The sequence below is a fragment of the Vulpes vulpes genome, chromosome 1 (assembly GCF_048418805.1).
Source record: "Vulpes vulpes isolate BD-2025 chromosome 1, VulVul3, whole genome shotgun sequence".
Lineage (NCBI taxonomy): Eukaryota > Metazoa > Chordata > Mammalia > Carnivora > Canidae > Vulpes > Vulpes vulpes.
In genome coordinates this window covers 187,545,382-187,559,434 of record NC_132780.1, presented here as the reverse complement: position 1 = coordinate 187,559,434, position 14,053 = coordinate 187,545,382, and the positions used below count along the sequence as shown (strand labels likewise).

Sequence of the window (14,053 nt, the reverse complement as noted above, 5' to 3'; positions counted from 1 at the left end):
GAGCCGACGTGCTGACGTTGGCGCGGCGGCGGGCGGGTGACGTGTAGGCCCGCGCCTGCCCCGCCCCTCGCCGGCCGTGTGGGTCGGGACGGTGGTCGGGGCGCTGCGCTCTGTGGCTGCGGGCGACCCCGGCGGGCTCGGGGGGGCTGCAGAGGAAGGCGTAGCGCGGCGGCTGCCCACTGGCGTCTTCAGCTCTGCCCTCCGCTCGCTCCCCACCCGGCGTGGAAAGGAAAAATGAAAACGAAAGAGAGGGGGGGACGCGAAGGTAGGAGCTGACGAGCGATGGGAAGCGCGCGAGCCGGGGCCAAGAGGTGAGGAGGTGGGTGTGGGAGGAGGAGGAGGGGGGCGCGGCCCGGGGCAGGCGGCGGGCGGCGGGCGGCGGGCGGCGGGAGGCTGGGGGCTCCGGGGGTGGCGACGCGGCCCGACGGCCCCTCGGGTTTCGGGGGGCGAGCCACGGGCTGTCACCCCTCGTGGGGCCCGACGTCCTGTGGGTGGTCTCCGGACAGTCTGGTCCCCACCCTTGGGATCTGTAGGTCGGGGCGGCGATCCAAGACATGAGCCCGGGAGTTAGGCCCCGACGTGACCAGATGGGGGAGATTGCCCTTCCCCGTGCGTGGGCAGTTTGCTTTCATGAGGGTTGTTGCTTTCTTCAGTTTCAAAGCCGTGGCAACTTACTCGTTTTCTTCACGTAGATTTTGGGGAAAAGACCTGCTTTGTATTTTTTTTTTTTTTTTTTTACCCCCACACCGAAAAGTAAATAATCCGGTTAGGGCGTTGATCATGGTGAATTGTGGGTGAGTTTGGTAAACGCTGAGTCTGGAATGTCATTTCGAAGTAAGTAAACGTGTTGCACACGTGAGGGAGGTGTGGTGGGTTACGGGGGCAGCTGTGTTAAATAGCCTTTTTTTTTTTTTTCCTCTTATCATAAGTTACCTTATTTTTTTTTTAATTTTATTTATTTATTTATTTATGATAGTCACAGAGAGAGACAGAGAGAGGCAGAGACACAGGCAGAGGGAGAAGCAGGCTCCATGCATCGGGAACCCGACGTGGGATTCGATCCCGGGTCTCCAGGATCGCTCCCTGGGCCAAAGGCAGGCGCCAAGCCGCTGCGCCACCCAGGGATCCCACCTTATTTGTTGAATGCAGTGTGTTCGTGTATTTTGCTCACCTCTGGTTGAAAAGAAGCATGATTTCAGTGTTAGCTGAAAGGTTGGTATGGGTGGTGTCACACGTACACTCAAGCTAGGAATCCTATGTTCTTTCCCTACGTAGGCTTAGATCGAATAGCCGGTATTTCTATCACTAGATTTCTTGTTTCTTGGAGTGAAATACTTTTTTTTTTTTTCCTCTCTCTCCCATCTTCAAAGTGTTGTGAGAAGTTAAGAATTCAGCTTCTGATTCTACGCCGGACTTCGCTTCTGTTCGCACATCTTTTTATTTTTTAATTTTTTTTTAAATTTATTTATGATAGTCACACACACAGAGAGAGAGAGAGAGAGGCAGAGACACAGGCAGAGGGAGAAGCAAGCTCCATGCACTGGGAGCCCAACGTGGGACCCCAACCCGGGTCCCCAGGATCACGCCCTGGGCCAAAGGCAGGCACCAAACCGCTGTGCCACCCAGGGATCCCTGTTCACACATCTTTTAATGATGGCTATAATAATAGTCTCGCATGAGAAAAAAATGCTCGTTAGAGATGCCAGTTAAGTGTAGGCTAAATAATCTTACTTGAATGAGTTAATTTTTCATGGCTTAGCCTTCTTGATCCCTGCTGAACCAATTTTTTTTTTTAATCATTTCATTCATTCATGTCTTCCTACGTGCAGGGCACTGTGCTAGGCCTAGGAAATCAAGAGAGAGACAGTGTCTGTGCTTGTGGAACTTTCTGTAGTCTCACATCCTTTTTCCAGAGAACCTTGACTGAAGGGTTCCTCTTGCTGTCGTGGATTTCTAGTGAACCAAAGTGTGGCTTTTCATGAGGATAAGTTATTGTCAATGTTTATACATAACTGGCCTCTAAAGAGGAGTAGATTGGGCAGCCCGGGTGGCTCAGCGGTTGAGCGCCTGCCTGCGGCCCAGGGCGTGATCCCAGGATCCCGGGATCGAGTCCTGCGTCGGGCTCCCTGCATGGAGCCTGCTTCTCCCTCCTCCTGTGTCTCTGCCTCTCTCTCTCTCTCTCTGTGTGTGTGTGTCTCTCATGAATAAATAAATGAAAATCTTTAAAAAAAATAATAAAGAGGAGTAGATTATTTTACTTGAACAGCATGACTTGATTTTGCCTTTGATCAAAAAGAAAATATACAGGGCAGCCCAGGTGGCTCAGCGGTTTAGCGCCGCCTTCAGCCCTGGGCCTGATCCTGGAGACCCCCTGCCGAGTCCCGCCTCGCTCCCTGCTTGAGGCCTGCTTCTGCCTCTGCCTTGTCTTTGCCTCTCTCTCTCTCTGTCTCTAAGTCTCTCATGAATAAATAAATAAAATCTTTGGAAGAAAAAAAGAAAGTATACGATGCCAGTGTTTTGCCAGTTAAAAAAAATTTTTTTTAAGATTTATTTTTTTGACAGAAGGACAGAGGGAGTTTGTGTGAGGGGTGGCAGAGGTAGAGGCAGAGGCAGAGGAAGAGAGAGTCTCAAGCCCACCCCCCACCGAGTGGGAAGCCCAGTGCATGTGACTGGATCTCATGACCCTGGGATCATGACCTGAGCAGAAATCAAGAGTTGGCCACTTAACTGACTGAGCCACCCAGGAGCCCCAGGAATAATTATATTTCTTTTTGCAAAGTATCCTTAACTAAAAAATTCACAATCAGAAGTCAGTTTCTACCTGAAAAAGACTTTATCTTTCCAGTTTTTACATTGGTCTCATTGGATCTCTGTGTGTTAATAACTTGTAATTCACAATAATTATATGCACAAAGCATATCATCAGAAATATGTATGGTACTCGTTGACAAGTAAACATTTTGCCCCATAGTACCTCTCTGGGGAGGTAGTTAGCATAAGCTCTTTCAGTGCAAAGTATATCTTGATATAATGTGGCAGTTTTCAACTTTGAGAAGATATCTATCTGAAGTTGAAATTTTAACAAACACAAACATTTATGGAAAGAAAAAATGCATAATTACCAAAGAGGAAAGAATAAGGTATCTTATGTATTTAGTAATTGTAAGAAGAAGGTAGGCATTATGTGTCTATCTCATACATAGTTTTTTTTTAAAGTAGATACTTACTTATTACATCTTTTTGCCTAGTATAATGCCTTGCTTAAAGTAGACAGCCCTATATAAATGTTCATTCATTTAGCATACACCATCTCTTTTAAGTCCTCCATTTTTGCATGTAGATGAGCAAGTATGTTTGAGAATGTTCGCTGTTTGGTCAGTTTCACTTTTCTGCTGTTCGCTATGATAATCTGCTTTACAAATTGTCTTATTTCTGAAACTCTGTTACTCAGATTTAATGCAATTTAATCCATCTTTGAATATTCTGATTTAATCAGATCATTCAACCTGAAGGGGGTGTAGAAAATCATTTTGAAATCCTGCTTTATTTTATGGATCAGAAAGTTGATATAGAGAGAAGTTAGCTGACTTTTTATCATCAACAAAAATGGGACATCTGAACTCAGTTCTCCTTATTTTTATTTTACTTTCAACTATGTTATTTTGCTTTTCATTGTTATTTGAATAGACTAACTCTTGGGGAGTAAATTAAGATAGAGTCTCATTTTATCTTTCTGATTTGGGAATTTTGGGTTTATCTTCTTTTACTTTTGTGATTCTCTTCAAAGAGAATTTGTAGGAAGTTCATTCATTATCAAAGGTTTGAACTGAATGAAAAATAAGGGTGGAATTTGGAAGAAGTACATAATTTAAAAAGCTATTAACATGTAATAAATTTACAGGTAGCAGTAAGCATTGTCAGGATATGGTTTAATAAGATCATTGTTGAGAAATACTTATATATATTTTTTAAGATTTTATTTATTTATTCATGAGAGACACAGAGAGAGAGGCAGAAACACAGGCAGAGGGAGAAGCAGGCTCCATGCAGGGAGCCCCATGTGGGACTCCATCCTTGGCCTCCAGTATCCCGCCCTGAGCCGAAGGCAGACGCTAAACTGCTGAGCCACCTAGGCGTCCTGAAATACTTATATTTGAAGGAGAGAAAGTTCATACCTACTTACTTAATAACTAAACCAAAGGTTTTCAGGTGTACTGAATCAAAATTTCTGGGCATGGTGTCTAGAAACATCTAGAATGTCTAGAAATGCTAGAAATGCCAGTGATTCCAATGCAATCAATTCATATTGGAGAACTTTTACTCTAACCATATAATTCAAAAGCCTCTTAATTTTTAATTCTGTTCTGTTAAAGCAGAACTTCAAAAGAAGGGAGGGATTTAGCCTCAGAATTATGGGTAGTCAGGCAGTTGCTAATGTTTCCCAGCATTTTTATTTTTATTTATTTTTTTAAAGATTTGTTTATTTTAGAGAGTGTGCATGCCTGTGCGTGTGTAGGAAGGAGGGAAAGCGAGAGAGAGAATCCCAAGCCCACTCTTCGCTTATCACAGAGCCCAAAGTGGGCGGGCCTCCATCTCACAACTCTGAGATCCTGACCTGAGTGAGCCAAAATCAAGAGTCAGATCTTTACTGACTGTGCCACTCAGTCGCCCCAGTTTTCTAGCATTTTTAGAGACTTGCTAGGTCATTTTGAAATTAAGTCAGTGACTAGCAAGTTATTTAATTGTGTGTCGCTAAGACACATTGCATGTGATTTTGATAAAGGAAAACATATTCCATTCCAAGAGAGGAAATTCTTATTAATGAGACAATTTTCCTTTTTTTCCTTTTCCTCTTTTTTTTTTTTTTTCATATTTTGAATGTTGATCTTGAGCCTACAGTGAGAAGGCTGGCCCCAGACATCTCCAAATCCATGTTTCTTTGCCTCTAATTCTTATGTGTCCAAAGACAAAACCACACAGACACACCTGTTGTTGGAGGGTTCTATTTGTTTTTTTAGAAAAATTTCTTTATATACTTTCTTGAGAGTCAGTAAAATGCCCAACAGGCCACTCAGATGAAACACTATAAAAATGTTAAAATCTGCTCTTAAACATCAGCAGAGATAAATATACCTTCATCTTGATTTAAAAAACTTAATTCTAAAACACTACATAAATGATTTATAAGAACTTAATATGAAGATGATACTCAGTTTGCAAAAAAATAATTTCAATGCATCTTTTCCCAGTGTGCATGCATTTTCTAAATTAGACCTGATTTAAGCAGTACTTTCAGCACCAAGGGGGCTTGCTAAATGGTCTTTCTGAGCATTCTTTAAGGAATGAAGGAAACTTTGCAAAATATTAGCACTGTCTGTACTCTGCAAATGGGGAAACAGAAATAACTTAAAGATCACTTTTGAAAAGAATCACAGATTAATTGCTGGCTTTGTGAGACTGTTCAGTGAATTGACTTGAAGCAAGGAAAAATACTAATACCCATGAATGCTGTCTGGTCAGTCTGAAGTAAGCAAAGTAGAGGCCTTGTCATTGATTTAAAAAGCGAAAAAGTTGGTGTCCTAAGTTACTGATTTTGTCTATTAGCTTGGGAAGAAATTAGAGCTGTTAGGGAGTTTGTAAAAATGATTGATACAGCTCCAGTTTTTCAGAGCTATTCACTTGGTATTTATTGAATATAATAAAAATGTTAGTTAAGAAATATCAGGTGACTGAAAGCTGTTCCTACATTCTTCTATTATGGATTTCCTTCTGAGCCCACTCCTAGCCTAGGCTTTCTAGCTACTGTCAGCTTTTATCATTGCTTTTTGTTTTCCATTAGCCTGATATTTAGAAAGTGCTTAAATATTAATTTTAGAATTAAATTTTTGCATGTATAAGTTATTGAGTTCTTTGAGAAGAGTGGCATCATGAGTTGAATAAACCACATTAGGTTTTTATTTTTGTGTTTGAGAAAATTTACTAGTTTGTAAAATATCTCTTATTCAAGACTAAAATAAACTGATGATTAAATTAACTTATGTGGGAAAATATTTTTGAGGTCTTGAAATGAAGATGATGTAAAAAAATTTATTTTATATATATGTTTTTGTGTGCACACATATGTGTGTGTATTCATATATGTAAATACTGGCCCTTTTTTATGGCCACTTTGGCCATCCTTCCTGTCAGTCTATCCATCTGGCCATTGCGCAGGTACTTACTGAGGACCTGCTATGCCCCAAACAGTATTTTAGATAATGTGGATACTTTAATGAACAAAGCAAGATTCTCACCTTCATGGGGCTCATATTCTGTTTGATGAAGCTGATGAAAACCCAGGAAACGTGTGTCATGTGATAAATGCCATGAAGTAAAGTGAGTTGGATGGAAGAGAAGGACCAAGAAAGGGGGTGCCATTTTAGATAGGGTGATCAGAGAAGGCTTCTCTGGCAAAGAGACATTTGAGCAGAGACCTGAGGAAATGAAAGAGCTACCTATGTGGCATGTGGGAGAGAAGTGTTCATGCAGAGATCTGTATAGTTACATCAGTGGAAAGAAGGCCAATATGGATGTCCCAATATAACAGGAGGAGAGTTACAGGAGATCACATCAAAATGTAAGAGAAAGTTAAGTTCTTTTAAGTATTTTGAAGTTTACTCAGAGATATGGGAAACCGTTGAAGGGTTTTGAGCAGAGGAGGAGCCACAAATGTTACCTGTTTGGGGAAAGAATCATTCTTGTTTATGTGTGGAAGATTGTTAGAGAGTAAGGATGAAAATTGGGAGACTAGATAGGGAATTGTAATAATCACCAGGGAAGAAAGGGTGATAGTGAGAAGAGGTCAGATTCTGAAAATATTTTGAAGGTAGAATTGGGAGAGTTTGCTATGAGTAAAGCATAACTCCCAAGTTTTTTTGGCCTGAGCCAACAGGCAGAATGGAGTTGTGATCACTTAAGTGAGGTAGACCATTGGAGGAGATTTGCAGTGAGAGAGCAATTTTGATATTTCTAAGCTTGAGTTGACCTATTAGACATACAAGTGGAGATGTGGAAGAGCTAATGTGTATACAAATCTGGAGTATAGGAGAGATGTACAGGATGTGTAAGTTAAGAATTTGGAATTAGCATATAAATAATACATAAAGACTTGAGACTGAATGAGATCACCTAAGGAACAAGTGGAGCTGGAGAGCAGGTCTTGATCTCTGTTCTTGGGACACAGCAATGCTTAAAGGATAGGAGGATAAGGAGGAACCAATGGGAGAAAAAAGTGCCAGTATTGTTGGATAAAAAAAAAAAACAAGAGATATTGGTGTTCTAGATGCAAAGTGAGGCAACTGTCTCTACAAGGGCTAGGTCAAAAACTGACCGGAATTAAACAAGAACTGAGAATTAACATTGAATTTGGCAATGTGGAGATAATTTGTGATACTAATATAGCTCTTGTGGTGAAACAGTGGAGCTAAAAGTCTGATTGGAATGGAATTTTTTTGTAGATAAGCTGAAAAGTAGGGTGTTAATTGAAGAGGGCTGTGGAGTCAGTGGAGGTTTTTAAGTATGGGAGCTCCTATACTGTATTTTTAGGCTTTGGAGATGATCAGTAGAAAAGAAAATATTAAACACCAATAAAAATTAATTTATTAAAAAAAAAGAAAATATTAGTAATAAGGAGAGAAGAAACAATTTCACTTCAGCAATTTTTTTAAAGATTTTATTTATATATTCATGAGAGACATAGAGAGAGGCAGAGACACAGGCAGAGGGAGAAGCAGGGACTCCAGGATCACACCCTGAGACAAAGGCAGATGCTCTACTGCTGAGCCACCCAGGCGTCCCTCACTTGAGCAGTTTTATCACATATACCTATTGAGTACATTTTTCTTGAATGAATTAATGAATGAATAAAAAGTTTTCACCAAATGCTGTATATTTTTTATTGGTGCTGAATAAAGAGTGGGATAAAGAACACTTTGGTTCTTTTTCAGATATTTTGAAAACTGATTAGGTTTAAAGTCTTCCTTGGTTAGATTACCATCTTGAAGTTTACTTTTTGACCCTGGGGAGCTGGTGTTTTTCAAGTCTTTACAAATAGTCTCTTAAGGTGTGCTCCTATGATGGGCTTATCTAATCTTTTACTTTGTATTCATTTTTTTTCTCTTTAACCTTTTAAAAAGACTGGTACCTATTTCAAAAATTTGGTCACCTATTATTATCTATTCCCTTTAATGGCATTGATGCATAATATGTGTGGGAACATTAAAACAAGTACCCAGATGCTCAGTGTTCAAATGTTCAGTCTCATTAACCTTAGAATTTACAGATAAGGGCAGCCAGGGTGGCTCAGTGGTTTAGCGCCGCCTTCAGCCCAGGGTGTGATCCTGGATACCCCAGATCGAGCCCCAAACCCCGGATGAGTCCCACGTCGGGCTCCCTGAATGGAGCCTGCTTCTCCCTCTGCCTTGTGTCTCTGCCTCTCTCTCTCTCTCTCTCTGTCTTTCATGAATAAATAAATAAAATATTAAAAAAAAGAATTTACAGATAGTATTTTCAGAACATACGATTTAACATTCAGTTTGATGCTTTAAAACTATTATCTCTCTTCTTAGCCTTCTGTATTTATTGACACTTAATTAAACTTTTAATTATGGAATATTTCAAGAATATGGGAAATTTCAGAAAATAAATTAACAAATGCTAATATACTTGCTATACAGATTTAACAAGTTTAAATTTTTGCCTTATATGCTTCAGATCTTTCTCTTTTAAAAAATACTGCAATTTACAAGATATAACCAAGACATAATGAGGGGGTTGATGTGAAGAAATGGAACTGATTAACTTGGTGAAGAGAAAACTTAAAGTATGATGACTGGTGTGTTCACCTATTTTGAAGTCACTAATATGGAAAAGAGTGCTTAAATTTGATAACTTAAGTACAGATAGTTTTTTTAAAAAGTACATTTATGATCAGAAAGCAACATCTAGTAATTTATTGTCTATAAATTGGGATGGAATTTTTATTGGGAATTTTTATAAAACATTGGAAGACATAGTTCAACCTACACAGATGTCACTTTTATTTAAAAAGCCAACAGATATTATGATTTTCCTAATATCTTCACTAAAAATTCTTAACCGGGAATTTTTAGAGAAATGACTACATTAGTATTTAAAAATTTAAGGTTACATGCTATAATTTTTAAAACATTAGAGAAAATGAATTTTAAAAATATGTTTGTAATGCTTTTTGAAGCATGGTGTTTCTTTCAGCAATTAGGTTTTAAAAAGGTAGGGGATATCATTGTCAAAACCTGTTTTTCCTCTCGATTGTAAAATATATAATTTATTGCTAAAAAAATATGGCCTAGAAATTAGAATATTGGAAAGAATGAGAACTAATAGGCCTGACTCTTTCAAACAGTTTTTCTCAGTTTAGGAAGCTCTGAGTAGCTTAGAATGAAGTCTTATAAGGAAGTGATGGCTCAACTCAGAACAAAGCACGGAGAAAACATTCTCATGGACTTTGTCAGGGCATATTTCTAATTGATATCACAGCAAAGCAAAAGAGAGTGCTCTGGTTTTTTATCAGTAGTAAAGTTTTTATTCATAAATATTGAAATAAACAATTCAGACTTGAGTGTTAAATAATGGTCCCTGGGATAGGTTTTTTCAGGAAGATTAAATAAAGCATATATATTAAATGCAGTGTAGTAAAATCATAAAATTTTTACTCTTTGTGTATTTGTACATAGAAAGGCATTCATGTCTAGTGAGTAACTGACTTTTCTGTTTTTTATATTTTTTGTTTATCATATAAATAAATTTGAGTCCTGAAATTAGTGTTTTTCTCTACTTGAGAAAGAGGGGTAGTGAGTGTGTGCTAACGTCTTTTATATGTCAGTGTTAGGGCTATTTAAGAATTTCCTTTACTGTGCACAAAACAATAAGTTAAGATCATACCCTTTGATTAATATTTTTTGGATTCAGAGTGGATAATCCTAGTTGTTTGGGTGTAAAAGCTTGAGTCGGATTTCAAAAAAAAAAAAAAAAAAAACTCATATTGGAAAATGTAATAGTGCTCCATACAGCTGTAACACACAGGAGCAAGTGTAAGGTCAGAAAAACCCTTTTCTCTAAACAGCTAAGGCTAGAGAATCACTAGAGTTTTGATTTGGTGAATTTAGGTTTTATTAAGGGACAGACAGAAATTGTTTGCATTTGTCTTCTAGAAGCCCATAGTTTGGGGTGGAATGAGAATTCTGCTTTTCTCAGGTAATCTGACCCAGGACCTTTTCAACTGGACCAGTGTCAAGAGAGTTAAGCACTCCTAGTGTGTCGTGTATCTGTTGTATGTGTTTTCTGGAGTAATATGTGAACTTGTTTAGTCTTTGTGAAATGCTTTCTGACTATATTCTTCTTGTTCATGACTGCTGCTGATACGTTTTGTTGGACACTTGTTTTTTCAAGGGCATTTAAAGAAAAGCTTTTCTTTATCCTTAAAAAGTAAAATTAATATAATTATAGGGGTCTCTTATAATATAAAGACTTTGGTTTATAGTTATGAGCCTAACTAGGTCCATTCTTCCTAGAGTTGGAAACCTGGGTTCATATAAGTAAGTAATTAGTTGGGGGAGGTAAATTAGAGAGTATGAACCTTATATAAGTATCATTTTTAATAAACCATTATATATATGTTGACTTATATAAAAAGTGTATATGTATATATTTTTTATATTTCCTTTGCTTTCACTGTTCTCCATGATTTCTAATTTGATTGGAAACTGTTGAAGAGCAGTTGCTTCTTGTTTCAGAATGAGTTAGGATAGGGGCACCTGGGTTGCTCAATCAGTTAAGCATTTGTCTTCAGCTCAAGTCATGTTCTCAGGGTCCTGGAATTAAGCCCTGTGTTGGACTCCCTGCTAAGCTCTTCCTCACTTGTGTTGCACCCTCTCTTTCACTCTCAAATAAATAAATAAAATCTTAAAAAAGAAAAAGAGGGACACCTGGGTGCATCAGTGATTGTCTGCCTTCGCCTTGGCTTGTATTTAATGGCCATGATGTATGTGTTTGTGTGTGTGTACAAAAATACATATAAATACATATGTTCACACAAAAATATATACTTAAAAGATTTTATTTATTTTGAGAGAGTGAGAGAGTGCACTCATGTCGGGGGAGCGGCAGAGGGAGAGAGAGAATCTCAAGTAGACTCCATGTTAAGCAAGGAGCCTGACAGGGGGGCTTGATCTCACAACTGTGAAGTCATGACCTGAGCCAAAATTAAGAGTCTGACACTCAACCTACCTGCCACCCAGATGCCCTGTATATCTTTTTTTTTTTTTTTAAGGGAGCATAGTTTTAAACATTGGAATCATGCAATGTAGCAGGATGCTCACAGTTTGAGATGCATATGGTGATTCAGACATGAAGGGAGCATCATTTTTCTTTGCTTATTCCTCATTCACTCTGGAACAAACATACAGTATATGAAATAGTGCCAAAATTTCCAGTGTTGCTGTTTTTGTTTGTCTATATCTTTTATTTGGCCTGTTTTATTTGGTTGATTCAAATAAGTGAATGTGTCTATGATGTGACTCTACCTTATTAACTAATTGATGGCAATGATGTACAAATTAGAAATTACTGCGAAAAATTACCCCTTTCTGAAATGGCATAATACAGGATTATATTATAATATGTCTATGAAGGCTGATATTTTCTAAATTCTGATCTTGACTGTGTTAAGTCACTTTTTAGAAGTAAAATGTAAATATTCCAGTTTCTTTTTCAAGATCTGATTTTTGTGCATATAATTCTAAATATTGAAATTTTAAATTCTAATTTTTACTCTATTCACAGCCTCCTCCCATCATTTGAGTGTTTTTATCATCCCTTTCCTACATTATATCACTTTGACCTTTGACAACCCACCCCTCTTTCCTCCACCCTGGTAATTTTCTAGTATCCATGATTGCCAACAGCTTTATCTGGCTGGCTTTATCTTCATTAGGAAATAGAGTTTGGCTGTTTTGGAGGTTTTGTTATTTGTTTATAATGGAAACTACAGTAACTATATTTTCCTAAAGTTACTGTCAAACAGGCCCTTTTTAGAATTTAGAAACAGATTTGAAATATGAAGGATCTTAAGACTTACTATGTGATATTTTGGAATAATTTATACTAGAATTTTAGCCCACTGATTGTTGGTTAATAACATTTCACAAAGGAAAATCTATTTTGAAATCTATTTTCTAAAAAATCAGATTTTTTTCTTCCCTATTTGAATGTTTAAAAGGGCAATTAACTTCTTCAAGACCTTTCTTTTTTATCTGTACATATGTCTAATCATTCTGAAGATTCATTCAGATAATCACAGGTAGTACTTCTGGCCAATAAAAATAGTCTTTTGGGTTTTAGTCATTTATAAATTATATGCTAAGGTGTTAATATTTATTATTTTAGGATTTTTTTCATTTATTCATTTGCCATTTAGTAGGTCATATACAATATGGAATAAAAATTACCGAGGTAACAACTGCTACATAAGACAGTTTATCTTTTTTTTTTTTTTTAAGATTTTAATTATTTATTCATATTCGATCCCAGGACCCCGGGATCACAATCTGAGCTGAAGGCATATTCAACTACTGAGCCACCTAGGCACTCCAGGACAGTTTATCTTAATGTGTATTCACTGTCATCTTATAAAACTGAACTTTAACCATGAACATTACGATGTGTCTTTAAGACCTCCAACTGGAATGTTTTTTCCTTTTGTTTGGATTTAAAATCCAGAATTTAATTATTCTCATCATTTAGACTCCATTGTCCTCCTACTGTCCCTATGTTATAAAACCTTAACCCTGGATCATAACAATCTTTTTCCTTTGCCAGATTGTTGCTAATCCAAATTTGTGTTTTTCCAGTATAAACTGAATATTCATTACTACTTGAAAAATTGTGTAATGATTTGTTAATTAATTCCCCATCTTACTGTTGGTAAGGTCAAACTTTTGCCTCTGTCTTCAAAACTTTTTTCTCGTCGTCTTTAGAATACTTCCAGCAACCTCAAACAAAGTAAGTGTCTTTTTTAGTGGAATTCCCTTTCACTACCATTTTCTCTCTCCATTCACTTTCTGCTTCACAATGTTAGAAACATATCTGCACTTTGACATATCCATCCCTCCCTGCTCTTCCTTCTAGCATGTCTTAAATCTCTACTTCATGCTTTTATTCTCATTCTTGCTGGTATTCCCAGGGACTCTATTCCCTTAGTCATAGCCTTCTGATTATTCAGCATTACCCTCTCTACTGGCTCTTTCTTGGTTATGGAATTGTGCTCAACTCTCTCCTATATTTTCAAAAACTCTTGACCCAATGTATTTTACTATTTCTTGTCCTTTCTTCTTTTCTTCTTGGCCAGGTTTCTTGAAAAATTAGCTTGTATCCATTTTATTTCCTCATTTTTTCCCCTTCATTTATCCTTTAAATCAATGAAATTTGCTTTCTCCCCCAGTGTTTTTGAAACTATGTGTGCTAAAGTCATCTAAGACCTGAGAGTGGCCAAGTACTGTGGGCTCTGTAACAGCATTTGAAATATTCTGTTCTCTTATGGTAACACTTTCTTCATATGACAAGTCTTTGCTGATCTCTTTCTTAGGACTCTATTCTTGGTCCTCTACTGTCTGATCTTAAGAGGTTTTTAGAGGTTCATGTGGATGGGTTTCATGGCATTCATGTGGCTTATGAAATGAAGTACAAAATATTTATATATGTATGTCTCTTAGGGAGAGTTTTGTTTATTTTTTTTAAGATTTATTTATTCATGAAAGACTTAGAAAAAGAGAGGCAGAGACACAGGCAGAGGGAGAAGCAGGTTCCCTGCAGGGAGCCTGACACAGGACTCCATCCCAGGACCCCGGGATCCACCTGAGCCAGAGGCAGATGCTCAACCACTGGACCACCCAGGTGCCCCTGACTTTATATATTTTAGATACCATTAAGTGTTAGTAATCTTTTTACCTGGTACAAACAAAGTACAGTGAGTCTGGAA

At 37.9% G+C, this 14,053-nt stretch overlaps 1 protein-coding gene and 1 non-coding gene across 7 annotated transcripts in view; one reads left to right on the top strand and one right to left on the bottom strand.

Moving 5' to 3' along the window:
- The first annotated feature begins 8 nt into the window (after positions 1–8).
- Positions 9–14,053, top strand: part of ASCC3 (activating signal cointegrator 1 complex subunit 3) — a 340,865-nt gene continuing 326,820 nt past the window's right edge. Inside the window, exon 1 of one of the 6 annotated variants that reach the window (XM_026002925.2) lies at positions 9–311. The gene's annotated coding sequence lies outside the window, so the exon portion shown is untranslated. The remainder of the gene's footprint in view (positions 312–14,053) is intronic. The other 5 variants (XM_026002928.2, XM_026002930.2, XM_026002927.2 and 2 more) reach the window with 5 other exon arrangements.
- Positions 4,870–5,000, bottom strand: LOC112923212 (small nucleolar RNA SNORA38). The gene has a single exon (XR_003235640.1). It is a non-coding gene; the product is annotated as a small nucleolar RNA SNORA38 (small nucleolar RNA).